The following is a 22,175-nucleotide window of genomic DNA, read 5'->3' on the forward strand; positions in this document are numbered from 1 at the left end:
GTCTTCAATTTTTTCATCTTTAGCCTTAGTGTTTGCTGCTTAAATGTGAATAACAGACATATTAACTGGTCTTTACTGCAGGAGTGGAAACCCCAGTGGTGATGTCAACAGGCTTGGATTTTTTTTTTTTTTACATTGTAGGCTTATGGATATTATCGTATCACTGACAGCATTGTACTTCAGAATAGATCTTGAAATGGTCTTTTTGATAGTGAATCCAACACCATTCCTCTTCAAGTTGTCATCCCCAGCAGTAGAATATAATATTAAATGAACCAGAAAGCATCCAAAGAAGATGGCAGGAATACACAGAGTCATTATACCAAAAAGAATTAACTGGTGTTCAACTATTTCAAGACAAACCATATGATCAGGAACCAATGATACTGAAGGAAGAAGTCCAAGCTGCACTGAAGGCATTGGCCAAAAACAAGGCTCCAAGAATTGATGGAATATCAATTGAAATGTTTTCAAAAATGGATGCAGTGCTGGAAGTACTCATCTACACCAATAAATTTGGATGACAACAACCTGGCCAACCGACTAGAGGAGATCCATATTTATGCCTATTCCCAAGAAAGGTGACCCAACCAAATGCAGAAATTATCTAACAATATCATATGCAAGCAAAATTTTACTGAAGATCATTCAAAAGCAGCTGTAGCAGTATATCAGCAGGGAACTGACAGAAATTCAGGCCAGATTCAGAACAGGAAGTGGAAACAGGGTTATCATTCTGATGCCAGATGAATCCCAGATGAAAAAGGAGAATATCAGAACAATGTTTACCTGTGTTTTATTGACTATGCTATGGCATTCGACTATGTGAATTATAACAAACTTTGGATAATATTGCAAAAAATGGGAATTCCAGAACACTTAATTGTGCTCATGAGGAACCTGTATATAGATGAAGAGGCAGTTGTTCAGTGAGAACGAAGGGATACTGCCTGATTTAAAAAGAGGAGAGGTGTGCATAGGGTTGTATCCTTTCACCATACCTCTTCAGTCTGTATGCTGAGCAACTAATCCTAGCAGCTGGACTATATGAAGATGAATGGGGCAACGGAATGGAGGAAGACTTATTAACAACCTGCGTTATGCAGATGACACAACCTTGCTTGCTGAAAGTGAAGAGGACTTGAAGCACTTACTGATGAAGATCAGAGATCACAGCCTTCAGGATGAATTTATAACTCAAAATAAAGAAAACAAAAATCTTCACAACTGGACAAATAAGCCACGTCATGAAAAATGGAGGAAAGACTGAAGTTGTTGGGATTTCATTTTACTTGGATCCACAATCAACAGCCATGGAAGCAGCAGTCAAGAATTCCAAATACACATTGCATTGGGCAACTCTACTGCAAAGGGCCTCTTTAAAGTCTTGAAAAGGGAAGATGTCATCTTGAAAACTAAGGTATGCCTGACCCAAGCCATGGTTTTTTCAATCGCATCCTATGTATGTGAAAGCTGGACAATGAATAAGGAAGACCGAAGAAGAATTAACGCCTTTGAATTGTGGTATTGGCCAAGAATATTGAATATACCAAGGACTGCCAAAAGAACAAACAAATCTGTCTTGGAATAAGTACAATCAAATGCTCCTTAGAGGCAAGGATGGCAAGACTGTATCTTACATAATTTGGACATGTTATCTGGAGGGATCTGTCCATGGAGAAGGACATTATGCTTGGTAAAGTACAGGGTAAGCAGAAAAGAGGAAGATCCACAGCAAGATGCATTGACACAGTGGCTGCAATAATGGACTGAAACATAACAACGATTTTAAGGATGGCAGAGGACTGGGCAGTGGTTTCATTCTGTGGTACATAGGGTTGCCATGAGTTGGAACCAAAATAAGGGCACCTAGCAACAACAACAGAAATCACATACAGCTGCCTCTCAGACTGAATAAACTGAGACATGAAGCCTCCATTGTCAGGAGGCAAATAGGATGGTTTAGGAAGTGGTGGCAGAACTTAGGGAATTGTTCCTAAAGCTTCAGATTCTGAAATAGCTGGGTCAGATCCTGGTTCTATAGCTTCCCATTGTGTGAATTCACCTTAGTAATAATTATAACTGCAAATATTTCTTCAGAACAAACTACAATACCATATATGCAAAACGTGCATTATTTCCATTCATAACAAACTTTCTGACTACAAGTTTCCATAACTATTACACAATTTTAATAACTGACTGACATGCAGGCTTGTTGTAAGTACTGAAAGTACGATAAGATAATGTCTAGCAAAAAACTTATAATGAAAATAACTAGGACTAATGCAAATAAAACAGTGTGAGAAGCTTCTTCCTTCAGCACCATCGGTTCTTAGCATATGCTACCTCTTGAAATGGTTGAACATTGATTAATTCTTTTTGGTATAATAACTCTGTGTATTCCTTCCATCTTCTTTTGATGCTTCCTGCCTCTTTTAATGTTTTCCCCATAGAATCCTTCACTATTGTAACTCGAGGCTTGAATATTTTCTTCAGTTCTTTCAGCTTGAGAAAAACTGAGCGTGTTCTTCCCTTTTGGTTCTCCATCTCCAGCTCTTTGCACATGTCATTATAATACCTTGTCTTCTTGAGCCACCCTTTGAAATCTTCTGTTTGGTTCTTTTACTTCATCAATTCTTCCTTTTGCTTTAGCTGCTCGACATTTGAGAGCAAGTTTCAGAGACTCCTCTGACATTCCTCTTGGTCTTTTCTTTCTTTCCTGTCTTTTTGAAGACCTCTTGCTTCCTTCATGGATGATGTCCTTGATGTCATTCCACAACTTGTCTGGTTTTTGGTGACTAGTGTTCAATGCATCAAATCTATTCTTCAGAAGGTCTCTAAATTCAGGTGGGATATACTCAAGGTCATATTTGGGCTCCTGTGGACTTGCTCTGATTTTCTTCATTTTCAGCTTAAAATCGCATATGAGCAGTTGATGGTCTGTTCCAGTCAGCCCCTGGCCTTGTTCTGACTGATGATATTGAGCTTTTCCATCATGTCTTCCCATGGATGTAGTCAATTTGATTTCTATGCATTCCATCTGGTGAGGTCCATGTGTATGTTTATGTTGGTAAAGAAGGTATTTGCAATGAAGAAGTTGTTGGTCTTGCAAAATTCAATCATTCGATCTCCCCCAATTGTTTCTATCACCAAGTCCGTATTTTCCAACTACTGATCCTTCTTCTTTGTTTTCAGCTTTAGCATTCCAATCATCAGTAATTATCAATGCATCTTGATTGTATGTTTGATCAATTTCAGACTGCAGCAGCTGATAAAAATCTTCTATTTCTTCATCTTTGGCCATAGTGATTGGTGCGTAAATTTGAATAATAGTCTTATTAACTGGTCTTCCTTGTAGGAGTATGGATATTATCCTATCACTGACAGCGTTCTACCTCAGGATAGATCTTGGAATGTTCTTTTTTACAACGAATGCAACACCATTCGTCTTCAAGGTGTCATTCCCAGCATAGTAGACTATATGATCATCTGATTCAAAATGGCCAATACCAGTCCCATTCTGCTCACTAATGCCTAGGATGTGGATTTTTATGCGTTCCATTTCATTTTTGATGATTTCCAATTTTCCTAGATTCATACCTTGTACATTGCAGGTTCCAGTTATTAATGGATATTTGTAGTTGTTTATTCTCATTTTGGGTCATGCCACATCAGCAAATGAAGGTCCCAAAAGCTTTACTCCACCCGGGTCATTAAGGTCGATTCTTCTTTGAGGAGGCAGCTCTTCCCTCGTCTTCTTCTGAGTGCCTTCCAACCTGGGGGGCTCATGTCCCAGCACTATATAAGACAATATTCTGCTGCTTTTTTTATTCCTAAGGTTTTCACTGGCTAATGCTTTTCAGAAGTAGACTACTGGGTCCTTCTTCAGTTTGTCATACTGTGGGGGCTTGCATGTTGCTGTGATGCTGAAAGCCATGCCATGGGTATTCAGATACCAGCAAGGTCACCCATGGAGGACAGCTTTCAGCTGAATTTCCAGACTAAGACTAGGAAGAAGGGTCTTGCACTAAAGTAAGGCTAAATGAGACCCACCGATTTTTTTTAGTAGACTTTATTATACCAATTGACTTAGATGTCCCCTGAAACCACGGCCCCAAACCCCAGCCCCTGCCTTGCTGACCTTCGAAGCATTCATATTAGTCAGGTAACTTCTTTGCTTTTGGTTTAGTCCAGCTGTGCTGACCTCTCCTGTATTGTGTGTTGTCTTTTCCTTCACCTAAAAGAGTTCTTATCTACTATCTAATTAGTGGTTACGCTTCTCCCTTCTTCCTTCCCTCCTCCCTCTTGTAACCATCGAAGAATATTTTCTCCTCTGTTTAAACTATTTCTGCAGTTCTTATAAGAGTGGACTTATACAATGTTTGTCCTTTCACAACTAATTTCACTCAGCGTAATGCCTTCCAGATTCCTCCATGTTGTGCAATGTTTCACAGATTCATCACTGTTCTTTATCAATGCGTGGTATTCCATTGTGTGAAAATACCATAATTTATTTATCCATTCATCTGTTGATGTGCACCTTGGTTGCTTCCATGTTTTTGCTATTGTAAACAGTGCTGCAATGAACATGGGTGTGTATATATCTGTTCGTGTAAAGGCTCTTATTTCTCTAGGATATATTCCAAGAAGAGGGATTGGTGGATCATATGGTAGTTCTATTTCTAGCTTTTTAAAAAGTGCCAAATTGATTTCCAAAGTGGTTGTACCATTTTTCATCCCCACCAGCAGTGTATAAGTGTTCCAGTCTCTCCACAACCTTGCCAACATTTATTATTTTGTGTTTTTTGGATTAATGGCAGCCTTGTTGGAGTAAGATGGAATCTCATTGTAGTTTTGATTTGCATTTCTCTAACGGCTAGAGATTGTGAGCATTTCCTCATGTATCTGTTAGCTACCTGAATGTCTTCTTTATTGAAGTGCCGGTTTATATATTTTGCCCATTTTTTAATTGGGTTATTTGTCGTTTTGTAGTTGAGTTTTTGCAATATCATGTAGATTTTAGAGATCAAACACTGATCGGAAATGTCATAACTAAAAAATTTTCCCAGTCTGTAGGTAATTTTTTTACTCTTTTGGTGAAGAATTTGGATGAGCATAGGTGTTTGATTATTAGGAGTTCCCAGGTATCTAGTTTCTCTTCTTCATTGTTAGTAATGTTTTGTATAATGTTTAGGCCAAGTATTAGGGCTCCTAAATTTGTCTGGAGGGATCAGTCCCGGGAGAAGGACATCATGCTTGGCAGAGTACAGGGTAAGTGGAAAAGAGGAAGACCCCCAATGAGGTGGACTGACACAGTGGCTGCGATAAGGAGCTCGAGCATAACAAGGATTGTAAGGATGGCTTAGGACGGGGCAGTGTTTCATTCTGTTATGTGTAGGGTCTCTACGAGTCAGAACCGACTCAATGACACCTAAGAACAATAACAACAATGTTTCATTTATTTCTGCTCTAAATTTTATTTGGTTTCTTCTGGTGCTCGAGGGTTTCCTCTGTTGCTCTCTTTCTATTTGTTCAAGTTGTAGGGGTAATTCTTTGATTTTGGCCCTTTCTTCTTTTTGGATGTGTACATTTATTGTTATAAATTGACCTCTGAGCACTGCTTTTGCTGTGTCCCAAAGGTTCTGATAGGAAGGGTTTTCATTCTCATTGGATTCTATGAATTTCTTTATTCCATCCTTAATGTCTTCTATAACCCAGTCTTTTTTGAGCAGGGTATTGTTCCATTTCCAAGTGTTTGATTTCTTTTCCCTGCTTTTTCTGTTATTGATTTCTACTTTTATGTCATTATGATCAGAGAAGATGCTTTGTATAATTTCAGTGTTTTGGATTCTGCTAAGGCTTGCTTTATGACCTAATATATGATCTACTCTAGAGAATGTTCCATGTGCACTAGAAAAGAAAGTATACTTAGTTGCTGTTGGGTGGGGTGTTCTGTATATGTCTATGAGGTCAAGTTGGTTGATTGTGGCATTTAGATCTTCTGTGTCTTTATTGAGCTTCTTTCTGGATGTCCTGCCCTTCACCAAAAGTGTTGTGTTGAAGTCTTCTATTATACTTGTGGAGCTGTCTATCTCACTTTTCAATGCTGTCAGAGTTTGTTTTATGTATCTTGCAGCCCTGTCATTGGGTGCATAAATATTTAATACGGTTATATCCTCCTGGTATATTGTCCCTTTAATCATTGTATAGTGTTCTTCCTTATCCTGTATGGTGGATTTGACTTTTACAACCATTTTCTCAGAAATTAATATTGTCACTCCTGCTTTTTGGATTTTTGTTTGCTTGATATATTTTTTTCCATCCTTTGAGTTTAGTTTGCTTGTGTTTCTAAGTCTATGATGTGTCTCTTGTAGGCAAGATATAGAGAGATCGTGTTTTTTACCCATCCTACCACTCTCTGTCTCTTTGTTGGTGCATTCAGTCCATTTACGTTCAACGTAATTATGGATAGGTATGAATTTAGTGCTGTCATTTTGATGTTTTTTTTTGTGTGTGTTATTGACAGTTTCTTTTCCCACTTAATTTTATGTGCTGAGTAGTTTACCTTTATATGTTGTCTTTTTCTCTTATTTGCTGTTGATTTTGGCTTTGCTGAGTCTCTATTTTTTTCTTGCATTTTATTTCAATGTATGGGATAGTTTGTCTCCTTTGTGGTTAGCTTAATATTTACCTCTAATTTTCTAAATTTAAATCTAAATTTTATTTCTTTATATTGCCTTGTCTTCCTCTCCATATGGAAGATCTATGACTACATCTTTTAGTCCCTTTTTATTGTTTTAATGTTGTCTGCTTTTACTTAATAACTTCCCTCTCTTGAGCTTTATTTTATCTTCATTTATTTTTGTGATTTCCTTGTTTGGGTTGACCTCTGATTGCCTTGTCCAGTGTTCTAGCTTGGGTTGATACCCAATATTATTGATTTCCTACCAAAAGAACTCCCTTCAGTATTTCTTGTAGTTTTGGTTTCGTTTTTATGAATTCCCTACACTTCTGTTGATCTGGAAATGTCATAATTTCACCTTCATATTTGAGAGACAGTTTTGCTGGATATATTATTCTTCGCTGGCAATTTTTTTTCTTTCAATGCTTTATATAATTCATCCCAATGCCTTCTTGCCTGCATGATTTCTGCTCAGTAGTCCAAGCTCATTCTTATTGACTGTCCTTTATAAGTGACTTTTTTTTTTACCGCTAGCCACTCTTCAAATTCTCTCTTCATCTTTGGTTTTGGCAAGTTTGATTATAATATGTCTTGGTGACATACTTTTAAAATCTACCTTATGTGGAGTTTGATGAGCATCTTAGATCAATATTTTCTCATCTGTTACGATATCAGGGAAGTTTCCTGCCATGAAATCTTCAGCAATTCTGTCTGTATTTTCTGTTATCCCTCCCTGGTCTGGTACTCCAATCACTCATAGGTTATTTCTCTTGATAGACTCCCACATGATTCTTAAGGTGTCTTCATTTTTTTTAATTCTTTTATCTGTTTTTTCTTCAAATGTATTGGTGCCTAGTGCTTTATCTTCAAGTTCAGAAATTCTGCCTTCCATTTGCTCAATTCTGCTCCTCTGACGTTCTATTGAATTGTCTATTTCTATAATTTGATTGTTAACCTTCTGAATTTCTGATTGCTGTCTCTATGGATTATTGCGGCTTATTAAATTTTTCATTATGTTCTTGAAAAGCCTTTTTAATTTCTTCAATTCTTTTATCTGAGTGTCCCTTGGCTTGTTCTAGGTATTGCCTGATCTCCTTCCTGATGTCTTGAAGGGTTCTGTATATTAATCTTTTGTATTCTGCACCTGGTATTTCAGGAATGCATTTTCATCTAGAAGATTCCTTGATACTTTATTCTGAGAGCTTGTTGAAGGGATCATGATGTGTTTGTTATGTGATTTGATATTGACTGTTTTCTCTGAGATATCTATAAATAATTGTATTAGTTTTTTTATGTTTGCTTACTGTATGCTAGCTTGTTGCTTTGTTCTGTTTTGATATGCCCACATGGGTTGCTCGAGTGAGCTTGCTTGATTATTTTCACCATTGAAGCTCAGACGTTCTGTCACCAGATGGCTAGAGCTGTTATCAGGTATATCAGTCTAGGAGTCCATTTACTTTTCTTTTATGGATTCATCTCAGGTAGCTGATCATCAAGTGTGTGGTATGGCTCTGTCCTAGTCTTAGAGGGACAGGGGTGATTGGTGTAGATACCCCTATCTGGTTGCAGCAGGGGGGTCACACTCTGAACAAGGCGGGGGCTGAGACTTATCCCCTAAGTGTCTCTGAGGAAAGCTCGTCCCTCTTCCCGAGAGCATACAGGTGGGTGGGTTCTGCAGAAAGACCATGGGCACCTTACGTTTTTTGTTGTTACGACTGGAAGTCACCAGTTGCCTTGGACCCCTGTCATGGGAGGCTGGGTGATGTGAGTGCAGCCACCAGTCCTTAGGCCCCTGATGTGGGTAAGTGAGGACCCTGATTAAAAGGCAAAGTGGTGTCAAACATCAAACACCCAGCTCTCCACTGCACAGCTGAAATAGTTGTAGTCTGACAACAAAAACCTATTCTGAAACAGGCCCACACATGTCCATGCCGCGGGGGGAAAGGTATTCAAAATCCACAGACCATTTATGCCTGGACAGGGGCCACTTCTCACATGAGTTTCCAGGGTTAGTGGAGCTGGATAATTGTCTTTTTCCCCAGTTGTGAATTTGTTCCTTCTCCAAGGCCTGGAGGATGGCTCCAGGTGCTCAGCAGGGCCTATCTCAGGCCCAGGGAAGTCAGCAGCCACTGAAACTGGCTTGCGGGTGTGTAGGGCATGTTAAAATATACGCAAGTACTTAGCTTTTGTGGAGAACGCCGTTCTTCTCTGGTTCCAGAGGTGTGAGTAGGCTGTGCCGCTGGCTGCTTCTCCCTGAGAAAACTGCAGCCAAATGCTACTACCAGCCCACCGCAGCCACTCCTGGGAATGGTGCCTTAGGTATCCCAGTGATTCAGATCCAGCAACTCCTCTCTGCTTCTGAAACACCTCTCCCTCCCTTGCCACTCAGTCCATTTTCTAACTTTGCCTTTGATGTTCAGGGCTCCCAGGTTGTCATAATATAATCATTTCACTTATTTTTTGGGGGGTCTTTGTTGTAAGAGGGATCGCTGGAAGCATCCGGCTATTTAGCCATCTTGCCCAGACCTCAAGAATACCACATTACATTTAATAGTTGTATCTCCTGGGATTCTTCTAGAGTGTAATAGTTTCTCAGACTTTCCTTGTCTTTGATAATATTGATAATTTTGTGGAGGACTGTCTATGTTATTTTGTGTACAGGTAATCCCTGCGTTAAGAATGTCTAATTTATGGACAACTCATGCTTTTTTTTCTTTTTATGCTTACCTGATAATGTTACATAATTTCCTCACTTTTAAACGATTGAAACAAACCCTACTCACAACAAATTCTTCATCACAACCATCTTTACTTGCTGTATGCACAGCTTTTATATCATTGAAAAGGCTTTCAGGCTTTTCTAGTACTAAAGTAAGACTAAAAGAGAACCTTATGTACCTATTCCAACTTACGTCCAAATTCTTAAAGACACACTCAGGAACGGATCTCTTTCACAACCCAGAGACTACCTGTACTGTATTTCAAGGTGGGTTTATCAGATGTTTTTCTCATGTTTAGATTAAGATGATGGGTTTTTGGCTGTAAGAATACAAAGGTGAAATGCCATTCTCATCAATTCATCAATCAACTGTGCATGCTATCAACATGAGTTCTTACCGGTGAAGTTAAATTTGACCACCTGGCCAACATAGTATTTGCCAGTTTTCTCCACTGTAAAGTTACTTCTCTCCCTCCTCTGTTCCTAGTCTACTCTCTGGAAGCAAGTCGCTAAGCACAGCTCACACTTGAGGAGGCATCTAGCCCATTTTTTAAGAAACATCATTTATTTATTAACTGATGTTTCTTATAAAATGGGCTACCTAAATTACTTAATTCTGGGACCACTAGAACGGCAACTTTTTTCTCACTGTTTTATCCAATTTTTCCATTGTCAAACAATTTTCTCTTATTAGCTCCTCCAAGCCTATTAGGTCATGCATACTTTGAGAGCAGTAGGAATTTTTTTCCATTTTTCTGAACACAGCCTTAAAGTCTTTTGGCATTCCTCCTTGTCCTTATCAGTATACCCTAGCCCGTGGAGCTACCAGCTTGAGATCTGGTTCTGCCTTCCCATATTTGTTAGCTGCTCCCTTTCGTTTCTTTTCCCATACTATTGTTCTCATGTCCTTCTCTAGATAACTGCTGATTTCAAAACAATCTTCTCTCACTTAAAAACAATTGTTTCCTGGCTTTTAATATCCTAATTTTGTTTACTGGGATGGAGTGGTGATCATGCATTCCTTTGCACTCACTTTTCTGAATGCTATATGAGCTCCTTGGAAACTCTATGGGGCAGTTCTACTCTGTCCTATAGGTCCCTATGAGTCAGAATCGACTTGACAGCACTGGATTGGTATGAACAGAAGGACATATGTGTTCAGATGGCACTTTCATCATTGTTCCTTGGTTCACCAGGGCTTTCCCCACAGTAGTTTTCCTTAAAGACCATGAGAGTAGTATTGTTGCTATATCTGCACATACAAACTAACCTGACTTTTTCCCTTTTTTCTGAGTAGTTTCTCATCTCTGGGTCTTTATGAATCATCACAGAAAAAAAGCCATTTAACTTTGGAGAGTATGAGAACTATAACTCTCATCCTTATATAACCAAATGAAACATAGAAAGAACTCTTCAAGGGCCATCTTGCTGCTTTGCAGAGTTGGACACTGAGATCGAGAGGAGCTATTTGGTAGTTAAGAGTTGAGGCTGTATCTTCCATATCCCTCTCCAGAACACATTCTCCAACACTGTGGCCCAAATCACTGCATGCCTTCAGATTATTGTAATATACCCTAGACAAGTTTCTAGGAATCTATTCTAGAAAAGTTCTTCCTCCTCATGATGCACTTTTGGTGGTAACTGGCCTTCACATTTAGATCTTCAAGGACAAAGAAGCTGACAATGTTATAAAAACTTGATGGTCTCCTTGTTGTGGGTTTATTGTTTGAGCACATCTGTCAGACATTATCACTCGAAAATATCCAGTCAAAAGGCTGTTTGTGTGAGGACTCATATCCCATCATTCCTGCTACCATACCTGAAAACTAATGCTTCTGTAGGGTTGAGGATATACTCTTGAGTCCTAGTTATTATCATTAGTTATTTGTATTGGTTAAGATAACCACCCTCCTTTTATTCTTTCCAGGGAAAAACAGACATGGGAGAGGCATGGGGAGGAAAGTGGGATTCTAGGGAGAAGATGTTTCTAATCTGCAAGGGTTTGCTAAGTCTTCACTCAACCCAACATTACAAGAGTGGTTTGAAGTTAGGGGTCAAATGTCGGAGTGCCACAACCATTGTTGCAAAAATCTCCTGAAAGCAACAGGGAAGTTTTAGGGAATATCCAGGCCATTGACAATGTCTCTCTTTCATTATGCTTTAGAGCTTATTATTCAGAACATCCACCTTGACACCAGAATACTAAACCAGGACTATCTAATAGAACCCTCGAAGATAATAGAACTTCACTATGTCTTTGTTACCCAATATAGTAGCCACATGTAGGTATTGAGAAATTGTGCAGCTAGCATGATTGAAGAACTGATTTTTTTTATTACTACTTTAAATATAAGCTGTTTCATGTATGCTAGTGACAACTGTATTGAATAGTGCAGCAAAAAAGAATGTCTCTATGCTTTCAGTGGGAAACATATGGGGCTCTTACCCCAGGCAAGAACAGTCTCATAGAAAACTTGGCAGCAAGCTCAAAGATGTGGGATGGTATCACAGAATGGGCTCAGGCTCACCAGAGTCATATAGGCTGTAGTGACTTTTACTTCCATCACATAGTATACTAGACATTTTTGAGACTGAAGAAAAGCACTGTCCTAGAACAAACCTAATGTATTCTAAGACATATATTTTCAAGGCATTATGATGGTGGCTTGCCATTGGGAGGTCCAAAAACATGGACTTTGGTGATTATTTTGGGAAAATTGGGGATTGGAAGAGAAAATTTTCCCACTTGTCCTCTACTGCACTGGGTTTTGGGGGTCCTCTGCTGTGCCCAAAGCTCTAACTGCTGAGTCCCTAAAAGAACAGTGGCCAGGATGAGATTAGGCAATACTCTAATCTATGGCAGTTTTAGTCACTCTTGAGGCCATGTAACCATAACTATAGTTTTCATAATGGTCATAGCTCAGTCCCCTTCTTCTTTGAGCTGGGATAGAGGGTAAGGCACTTCTAAGATCACTTTGTTTATTCTCCTCACAACAGTTCTCTTGGGCTTGCCCCTGGCTCCTAAGGCACTCATCCCCTCAGAAGCTCTTCTGTGCTTGTGACAGCACTTACCAGATTAAGATCCTTACCTAGAGGTTCATTTCTCAATCTTAAAAAAAAGCAGGTCACCATGGTTCCCAGTGCAGCCCTGGCTGTGAAGGTCCTTTCTGCTGTCACCTCCTGAAGAAAATAGCTGCTGTGCCCTGAGGGGAGGTGGTCATACCCAGTGGCCAGAGGTGCTCCCAGGAACCAGGTAGCCTATGTTAGAAGGAAAATAAAGGTCCCATTTTGGTCACCAGAATTTGTGAACTAATGGGAATGGGTCCTTCTCGGTGTGACTGCTCAAGTCAATTGAGAGGCACCAGGAATTTGGGAAAGAGAAAGTGAACTGTATTGCAGGCCATTCAAGCAAGGAGCTCAGAGACTAAGCCTCAAATCAAGCTCCTGGAGGTTGGGGGTTTTAGGGTAGTTATGGATTTGGGATAGGGAACTTCTGCATAATTTATGAAGTTTCTGGGGCTAGGCAGGCAATTTCAGGAATTAATTAACATATATGTGGGAGCAGTGGGGCTGCAATATGACGGCTGAGGAGTATGACACATGAAATTTATCTAAGGCCACCTTTGAGGCTTATTGCTCATGTCCAAATGCGGGGGGTGAGTAGGTGAGTAGCTAAGCCGCCTCAAGCAGAGAAGCAGTTAAGAGGATGTCTTGGTGTTACACAGAAATGTCTTATCAGGAACTCACAGGTCTGGGGGTGGGGTGATAGGAGGAGCTGGAACAGTTTAACCCTGTCTGTTACATTCTCTCCTCTGGTTTTCAGGGTTTTGAATCTTGAAGATAGATCGTTATGTAGGTGCTGGCCCATACCCTTGGAATTTTGAACTTGCTGACCAGTGTAAGCCTGTGCACTATACGATCTGAGGTTTGTTGAGTTAAGAGGAACGCAGTCAGTCACCTGAAGCATCATGATGTTCACAGCTGTTAGGCGGTTTTGAATGAACCTGGTAAGGCAGTATAACAGGCAGAGCAAAAACAGATAGATTAGTAAAAAAATTATAAGTGGAGTGACAAGGAGCCAGAGCCAGTGGAAACTGGGAAACGGGGAATGTATCTAAGACCACAAATTGGATGGAGTTTTTAGCTGCTGTAAAAAGAGAAGGAAGCACACAATGATTGCCAAGACAGTAAAGGCGATGTAATCATTAAGAGAACAATCCAGAGGGAGGGTCTCCCAGTTGGAGTGGCACAGGTTAGACATTAGCTCTGTTTTTCTTTTTAAACAGATATTTTAAGTTGTGCACAGGCTCGTAGGTCCAGTTGTTTTGTTGAGGTTTTTCTTTTTGCAAAGGATCTTCTGGAGATGGTGCAGGTTTGAGGTGAGTGTGATGCACACAAGCTTGATGTTTTTGAGTTTAGCTGCCAAGGGGAGGGCTAGAAGAACAGTGTACAGTCCAGTTCACTGGGGTTCAGGGGGCTCCACTTTCCAGATTTTCAGCAGAACTTGGTCACCAGGCAAAGTGGGCGAAGGTGGACATCAACAGATTATTTCTGAAGGCTGAGAGCATGCTTGTGAACAGAAGATAGGACACCAGGCAGAGACAACAAATATTTTTGGAGAGCAAGCTCCCTGGTGACAGAAACTGGAGTATTGGTTGAAGGCAAGTAATTTTTAAGAAATGTTTTTCCATACAGAATTTTCAAAGGGCTCAATTTGAGACCACTTCTTGGGGGGGGCCCATACTCGTAAGATGCCTAAGGAAAAAGCTTAGGGCATGTTATTTTTGTTTCTTGACAGATTTTGGCAATTTGGTTTTTTTTTGGGTGTGATTTCTTTTCAACTTTTTTGCTTGACTGTGGTCCCCAGACTGGGTGTAAGTTCCAGTTAGTTCTTAAAGTTTAGAGACTTTTTAATGTAATTTTGTGAGGTGAAGTGAGATCTGTTGTCACTTTCCATCGTTGTACGCACGCTGAACCTGGGAATGATTTCATTAAGGAGATGTTTTGTGGCTTCTGGTGTTTTCTCTGTTTTACAAGGGCCATTTATGAAAACCTATTGATGCTTTCCATTCCACTATTTGTTTGAGATCTCTAATAGTGTAATTTTGGAGCTATTTTTGGAAGATATAGAAGGTTAAGTTCTGTATTTGAAATAGGCTAGTCGGACAAGTCTGGCAAATGGAATATACTTCTTCAGTGGTTTGGAGGAAGTCATGAGCCGGTTCACCTGCAGGGTTTGTTGGTAACAGGCTGCCTGGGTTCAGGGTAGAAGTTACTTTGAATGTGGCCTCTGGATGGTCCAGGGGCTGGGCTTGGTTGTAGGTCATTCAGCCTGCTGTTAGCCAGAGTGTGCGTTCTGCTCCAGTATGGTGAGAACTGGATCAGGCACATGCCAGGGCACAGGCTGACTTGAGGTAAACTTTTCAGCTTCAGTTAAAGGAGGCAAGTCACTGCTACTCCCCTAGGACAGGCCAGTCATCCCTGAGGCACTGGGTGAAGAAGGTTAGAAAATATGCTACTGATCTTTTTCAAGGACCAAGTTGTTCAGTTAAGACCTCTGCTGCAACTCCCCCCATTTCGTGGGATTTCTCAGGTCCAGGAGTCTGAGTGCTGGGGCAGAGGCAAGGTTTTCCCTGATTTTCAAGAAGGATTGCTGATGCCTGCCTGTCCTTTTTAAAGGGCTAGAGTCCTTTCCTCAAGTGGCTTCGTAGAGAGGCTTTGTTACTAATCTGAAGTTGGGGATCTAAATCCTGCAAAAACCAGCCATACCTAGAAAGTTTGGAGGTTTTCTCTGGCTGTTCGGGGTGGAGATCTGGAGGATCTTTTCCTAGTGCTTCAGCACCAAGGCCCGTTGACCTTGAAAAATCTGGAACCTAGGTAAGTTTAATCTGTATGCTGAATAAACAAATAATACGAGAAGCTGGACTATATGAAGAAGAACGGGGCATCAGGACTGGATGAAGACCCATTAACAACCTGCATTATGCAGATGACACAACCTTCCTTGCTGAAAGTGAGGAGGACTTGAAGCACTTACTAATGAAGATCAAAAACCACAGCCTTCAGTATAGATTACACCTCAACATAAAGAAAACAAAAATCCTCACAACTGGACCAAAGAGCAACATCGTGATAAATGGAGAAAAGATTGAAGTTGTCAAGGATTTCATTTTACTTGGATCCACAATCAACAGGCATGGAAGCAGCAGTCAAGAAATCAAAAGATGCATTCCGTTGGGTAAATCTGCTGCAAAGGACCTCTTCAAAGTGTTGAAGAGCAAAGATGCCACCCTGAAGACTAAGGTGTGACTGACTCAAGCCATGGTACTTTCAATTACATCATATGCATGTGAAAGCTGGACGATGAATAAGGAAGGCCAAACAAGAGTTGAGACTTTTGAGTTGTGGTGTTGGCGAAGAATATTTCTGTCTTGGAAGAAGTGCGGCCAGAATGCTCCTTAGAGGCAAGGACGGCGAGACTGTGTCTTACATACTTTGGACATGTTGAGAGGACAGATCAGTCCCTGGAGAAGAACATCATGCTTGGCAGTGTACAGAGTCAGCAGAAAAGAGGAAGACCCTCAACAAGGTGGATTGACACAATGGTTGTAACAATGAGCTCAAGCTTAACAATGATTGTAAGGATGGTGCAGGACCGGGCAGTGCTTTGTTCTGTTGTGCATAGGGTTGGTATGAGTCAGAACCGACTCGACGGCACCTAACAACAACAGGGTAAGTTACCATTGGTTGTAAGATCTGAGTCTTGGCAGCAGACACTCAATACTGGCCTGGCCTAGAAAGTTCAAAGTTAGAATTGTGTTTTCATCTGAGTCCTGTTTGGTAGGACTAGCAACAAGGAGGCCATCTATGTTTTGAAGAAGGAGACCCTGAACTATCTGTAGACCCTGGAGATGCTCTGCCAGGGCTGTTCCTAACAGGGTGGGGCTGTTTTTGAAACCCCAAGGGAGAACAGTCCAGCAATATTGTTTTTATCCCCCAAATAGTGTTTCTCCCACTCAAATGCAAATATTTTCTGAGATTCAGGAGCTAAAGGAATGCAGAGGAAGGCATCCTTCAGGTCTAGGACAGTCAACTAGGCAGTGTCTGGAGACAGGGAGCTTAAGAGAGTAAAAGGGTTTGAAACGATAGGATGCAGGTTTTCAGTTGCATGATTGCTCGTAAGTCCTGTACAAACCAATCTTCTCCTGTTTTTGTTTCAGCTGGGCTTTGGCTGGGTTTCAGTCATTCAGTCTTCCAGTGTCCTTCCTGTTTACTTTGGGAATGAGAAAATGGACTTTATTGCAAGGTGGTCAAGCAAGGAGCTCGGAGACGAAGTCTCAAATCAAGTTCCCAGAGGTTGGGGGATTTTAGGGTAGTTATGGATTTGGGGTTGGTAATTTGTGCATAATTCATGATGTTTCTGAGGCTAGGCAGGAAATTTCAGGAACTAATTAACATGTATGGAGGTGCAGTGGGGGTTCCATAAGACAACAGAGGGTATGACACATGAAGTTTATCTAAGGCCAGCTTTAAGGCTTATTACATATGTCCGAATGCAGGGGGTCAGTCGGTGAGTAGTGAGCCGCTTTGAGCAGAGGAGCAGTTAAGAGGACTTTGTGGTGTTACACAGAAATGTCATATCAGGCACTCACAGGTCTAGGGGTGGGGTGAGGAGTGGGAACAGTTTAACCCTGTCGGTTACGTTCCCTCCTCTGGTTTTCAGGATCTTCAAATTGAAGATAGATCTTTATGTAGGTGGTGGTCCAGACACCCGGAACTTTTGAATTTGCTGGCCAGTGTAAGCACGTGCACTGTAGGATCTCGGGTTTGTGGAGTTAAGAGAAATGCCGTCAGTCATCTGAAGCATCATCAGACTCACAGCTGCTAGGCGATTTTGAATGAAGCTGGTAAGACAGTTTAAGAGGCAGGGCAAAAACAGATTAGTAAAGAATTATCAGCAGAGTGACAAGGAGCCAGAGCCAGCGGAAACTGGGAAACAGGGAAGGTATCTAAGACCACCAATCAGACGGAGTTTTTAGCTGCTGTAAAAAGAGAAGGAAGCACACAATGATGCCAAGACAGTAAAGGCAATGTAAACATTAAGGGCACAATCATGATGGAGGGTCTCCTGACTGGAGGGCACAGGTTAAACATTAGTTCTGTTTTTCTTTTTAAACAGATATTTTAAGTCCTGCACAGGCTTGTAGTTCCAGCTGTTTTGTTGAGGTTGTTCTTGTTGTAGAGGATCTTCCCAGGATAGTGCAGGTTTGAGGTGAGTGTGATTGACCCAAGCTTTGATGTTTTTGAGTTTAGCTGCCGAGTGGGGTCTAGACGAACAGCATATGTTCTAGTCCACTGGAGATTAAGGGGTTCCACTTTCCAGGTTTTCAGCAGAACTTGGTCACCAGGCTAGACTGGGTGAAGCTGGGCATCAACAGATTATTTCTGAAGGCTGAGAGCCTGCCTGTGAACAGAAGATAGGACACCGGACAGAGACAACAAATATTTCCCAAGAGCGAGCTCCTTGGTGACAGAAACCTGAGTATTGCTTGAAGGCAAATAATTTTTAGAAAATAGTTTTCCATACATAATTTCAAAAGGGTTCAATTTGAGCCCACTTCTAGGGATGACCCAAACTCGCCAAAGGGCTAAGGGCAAAGCTTGGGGCCAGGTTATTTTTGTTTCCTGACAGATTTTGGCAATTTGGTTTTTTGGGTATGATTTATCTTTTCAACTTTTCCACTTGACTGTGGTCTCCAGGCTGAGTATGAGTTCCAGTGGATTCTTAAAAGTTTAGAGACTTTTTGTGTAAATACCACATTTGTCATTTTTGTATTCTCTGGTTTTTCTGGGTCTACATCCATAGATTGTCCGAATGCAGCAAAAAAAAAAAAAAAAATCAAGGAAACTAGATGGAGCCTCAGTCAGTCCTTGATGGACTCCATAGATCTTATTTAAAATTTTTTTTTGTGTTTCAGAGTGCCTCCTTTGAACCCTACAACAGGCAAAGTCCAAAAATGGTTGAGCCTGCCATGTTCCAGAGGATTGTTAGGGTCCCAGGTAGGCTTAGAAGAAGGTATTGCTAAATCAGGAGCTGGTTGAATAGACTTGTTGGGCTGATGGAGATGTTCTGCTTTATTCCTGACTCTCCCTAAGACTAATCTCTGCTCCTCTGGGCACAAAAGAAAATTTAAGAGTGCCTGACAATCAGCCCAGATAGGGCAATGGGTGGCAAAGATGGGAGTAAAAAGAGCTGCCATTTGATTTGGGCCCTCTTGATAAGGAAGGAGATTGTTTTTCCAATTGAACAAATCAGATGAAGAGAATGGAGTGTGTAACCAGACTAATCCTGGAGTTCTATTTTCCTCCTGCCCCGAAGGAACTTGTCTTACTGGACACCCTGTTCCTGTTGCCCTGTTTCAAGTAGGGAAGTCCCCCATCCAAAAGTCACAGCACTTCAAGCAGGCAGCAGGGAAACCATTTCTGAGGTTGGCTCAGCTGGCCCAGACGGTTCAGGCAGATACAATGGTAGGGCTGACAGTGGAGGAAGAGGGGAAAAAAATCACCTTCCCCTGGGGAATCAAAGACCCCTCTTTACCTCATTTTGTCTCTTTACCTCAGTTTGAACCATAATTCTGCATTGCTTTTGAATGTTTTTTGTTATACAAGGATATAAAGGTATCGGCATACTTTTTTTCGTTCTATATGCTTTCCCGGGTACAAAACAACTTAACTGGAGAATGGCATTATAATTTTTGGAAAAATTTTGAAGCTACCATTCCCCATGAGGCCATTAATATCGTGGCCATGAAACACTGCAGAAAAACTTTATTCTATCTTTTTTTTTTTAATAGGGTCATTAAAAAACCCAATTAGTTAGGATGCATCGTAGGGGGGTTGCACGTTAGTATATGCTGTGTCTTCCCCGTACCTGAGTCTCGGTCAAAAGCAGACAAACCAGGAGTACTAGAATTACACTGACAAAGGTGCATCGGGGGTGTCTTATCACCAGAGAAGCATAACCACCAACCACCAAGATTCTGACAGAAACAGCAGTTCTCTTGGGCTCGCCCCTGGCTCCTAAGTCAGTTACCCCCTTAGAAGCCCTTAGGTACTAGTGACACCATTTGTACAGTACTCACAAAGTTAGGATTCTTACCCAGAGTCCATTTCTTAACCTCAAAAAAAGCAGGTCAGCATGAGTCCAGCCAGTGTTCTCACAGTGAAGATCTGTTCCACCCTCACCTCCTGGAGAAATTAGCCAGTGCGCACTGAGGGGAGGTGGTCGTGCCCAGTGGCCAAGGATGCTCCCAGCAGCTCAGTATCCTAAGTTTGAAGCAGAATAAAGGTCCCATCTGGGTTACCAGGATTTGTAACTCAACGGGAATGGGTCCCGCCTGATGCAAACCCTCAAATCAATTGAGAGATGCCAGACCTTTGAGAACATGGACTTTATTGCAAGCTGATCAAGCAAGGAGCTTGGAGATTAGGTCTCAAATCAAGCTCCCCAAGGTTGAGGACTTGCGGATAGTTATAGGGTTTGGAGTAGGGAACTTATGCATAATTCATGAAGTTTCTGGGACTAGGCAGGCAATTTCAGGAAATAATTAACATGTATGGAGGTACAATATGACACTGTGGGGTATGACACATGAAGTTTATCTAAGAGGAGATTTGTGGCTTATTGCTCATATCTGAATGGAGGGTGGGTAGTTGATGAGTAGTGAAGCAACCTTGAGCAGAGAAGTAGCTAAGACGACTTTGTGTTTTTACACAGAAATGTCTTATCAGGAATTCCCAGGTCCAGGGAGGTGGCAGGAGGATGGGAACAGTTTAACCCTGTCAGTTACAACTCCACAGGAGAAAGACCTGGTAATCTGCCTTTGTAAAGGTTACAGGCAAGAAAAACCCCTGAGGTAGTTCCGCTCTGTCACATGGGGTCAGTATGAGTTAGAACTGTCTCCACAGCACCTAACAAGAACAGGAAAGACTGACCAAAATGTCATATGCGTTTTCCAGCAAACTAGGCAGAAGAATTCAGTAGAGAACAATGAAGCAAAGGAGACAGCTTTTCCTTGTACCTCTGAATTGTCAAAAGGAATTCACTGATTTATCATGGTGTTAAGACACTTTTATGCCAGGTGGAGTGATTAATCACTCAGCTGCTAACTGAAAAGCTGGCGGTTCAAACCCACGTAGTGGCTCCACAGGAGAAAGTCCTGCCCAACTATGAGAAAACCTTGTGGAGCAATTCTACTCTGTAACACACCAGGTTACCATGAGTAGGAATCAACTCAATGGCAATGGTTTTGTTTTTTTATTCTGTTATGTTTCATCACATGCATTTTACTTGTTACTGTATGGAGACAAGGCCCCTGTTATAAGTCTCAGGGACTCTACAGATAATTTGCTTCAAAATAAAATGTTCACACTGTTTCCTTATTTATGGACATGGTTACGTTGCAAAGAACAGGTAATTCTGTTAAAATTGGTGTTATGTGAGATTTCAGCCCACGCCCTGTCTTTAACACCAGTATCCCCACCCCACTACTTCTCACTGCTCATAGGACCCCACAGCCCATTATTGGATGCATGTGGTGCAGCAAGCCCACCTTCGCCAACATGCCTTCTCCTCTGCTGTGAATCCCAGGGTTGGGTGAGCTAGGGGTGGTAGTTGCCAGGTGCCCACAACTTCCGGAGCAGCAGGGGCTGAACATAAGCCGGCCTAGCTCCAGGCCTTCAGGAGGACCTCCCCCCTCACCTCTCCATCTTGCCACTCCACTGGCCCCAGAGACAGGCTCCTGCAGCGGCCTGCACCCTGGTCTGCAGACAGGTGAGGCCAGTCTCCATGGGTCCAGCGGAGGCTGCAGAGGTAGCAGAGATGCCTCTTTGGAATAAGATACTTCCAAGCCCCCTGCCCCTGACCCAGCTGCTGCTATCTTCTGAAAGCCTCCAGCCAGCCCCATAATTGCCACAGGTAGCCTGGCTCCTCTGCCTACCCCAGGAATACGAAGCACCAAACCACCAGTGGTCAGTGCGGCTTTACTCCCTCTCAAAAACTTCACCCTCTTGCTCCTCCCCTTCTTGCCTGGACTCCTTGTTAATGTGCTTAGTAGACGAATAGTAGATTTTTTACTACTTTCATAAATTATAAATGTCATATAATGATATAGTCAATAAGTGAGGGTAGGTATATTTGGCTAAATATGTTTTTAAAAGTACTCATTTTGCCACTTTTCCCTTAAATACAAAGTCCACAATGATAGATATGAATCTAAATTTCAAATCTCCCTCAACAGTCCAAACATCTAAACAGAACACACAAACAAAAGCTAACCAGGAATCCAAATCCATTGCCGGTCAAGTTGACTCTGACTCATAGCGACCCTGTAGGACAGAGTAGGATTGCCCCATAGGGTTTCAAAGGAACGGCTGGTGGATTTGAACTGCTGACCTGTTGGTTAGCAGCTGAGCTCTTAACCACTGCAGCACCAGGGCTCCTAACTGGCAGTACTTATCTGTTATCAAGAGACAACCAATTTGTGTTTTTCTCTCGTATCACAATAAGAAAGGACAATTATTCACAGATCAATCATAACCTGGGTGATAGGCATCCCATTTGGAAGATTTTTTCTGTCTTCACAAAACCAGTCTTCATTGGGTGGATTTCTGTGGCTTCAGTAGACATTGACCATCTATATCCCAAAACAGGAGCAAGGCATTTACCCTTCTCAGGCTATGTATGGTGGTGAACCCCTCCCTTAATCGATT

At 41.5% G+C, this 22,175-nt stretch overlaps 2 protein-coding genes across 10 annotated transcripts in view; both read left to right on the forward strand.

Annotated features, from left to right (window-relative positions):
• The window catches only part of LOC111753191 (membrane-spanning 4-domains subfamily A member 4A-like), a 262,670-nt gene that overhangs the window by 119,285 nt on the left and 121,210 nt on the right, over positions 1-22,175 (forward strand). The gene's annotated exons all lie outside the window — the stretch shown is intronic.
• Positions 1-22,175, forward strand: part of LOC111753192 (membrane-spanning 4-domains subfamily A member 4A-like) — a 134,826-nt gene that overhangs the window by 68,252 nt on the left and 44,399 nt on the right. Inside the window, exons 1-2 of one of the 9 annotated variants that reach the window (XR_010322426.1) lie at positions 12,673-14,065; positions 17,788-17,959. The exons of 1 other annotated variant lie outside the window; for it this stretch is intronic. The gene's annotated coding sequence lies outside the window, so the exon portion shown is untranslated. Of the gene's footprint in view, positions 1-12,634; positions 14,066-16,763; positions 17,677-17,787; positions 17,960-22,175 lie in introns of those variants that run through there. 7 more of the 9 variants (XM_064288010.1, XR_010322427.1, XR_010322425.1 and 4 more) reach the window with 7 other exon arrangements.

Source organism: Loxodonta africana, chromosome 7, assembly GCF_030014295.1.
Source record: "Loxodonta africana isolate mLoxAfr1 chromosome 7, mLoxAfr1.hap2, whole genome shotgun sequence".
Lineage (NCBI taxonomy): Eukaryota > Metazoa > Chordata > Mammalia > Proboscidea > Elephantidae > Loxodonta > Loxodonta africana.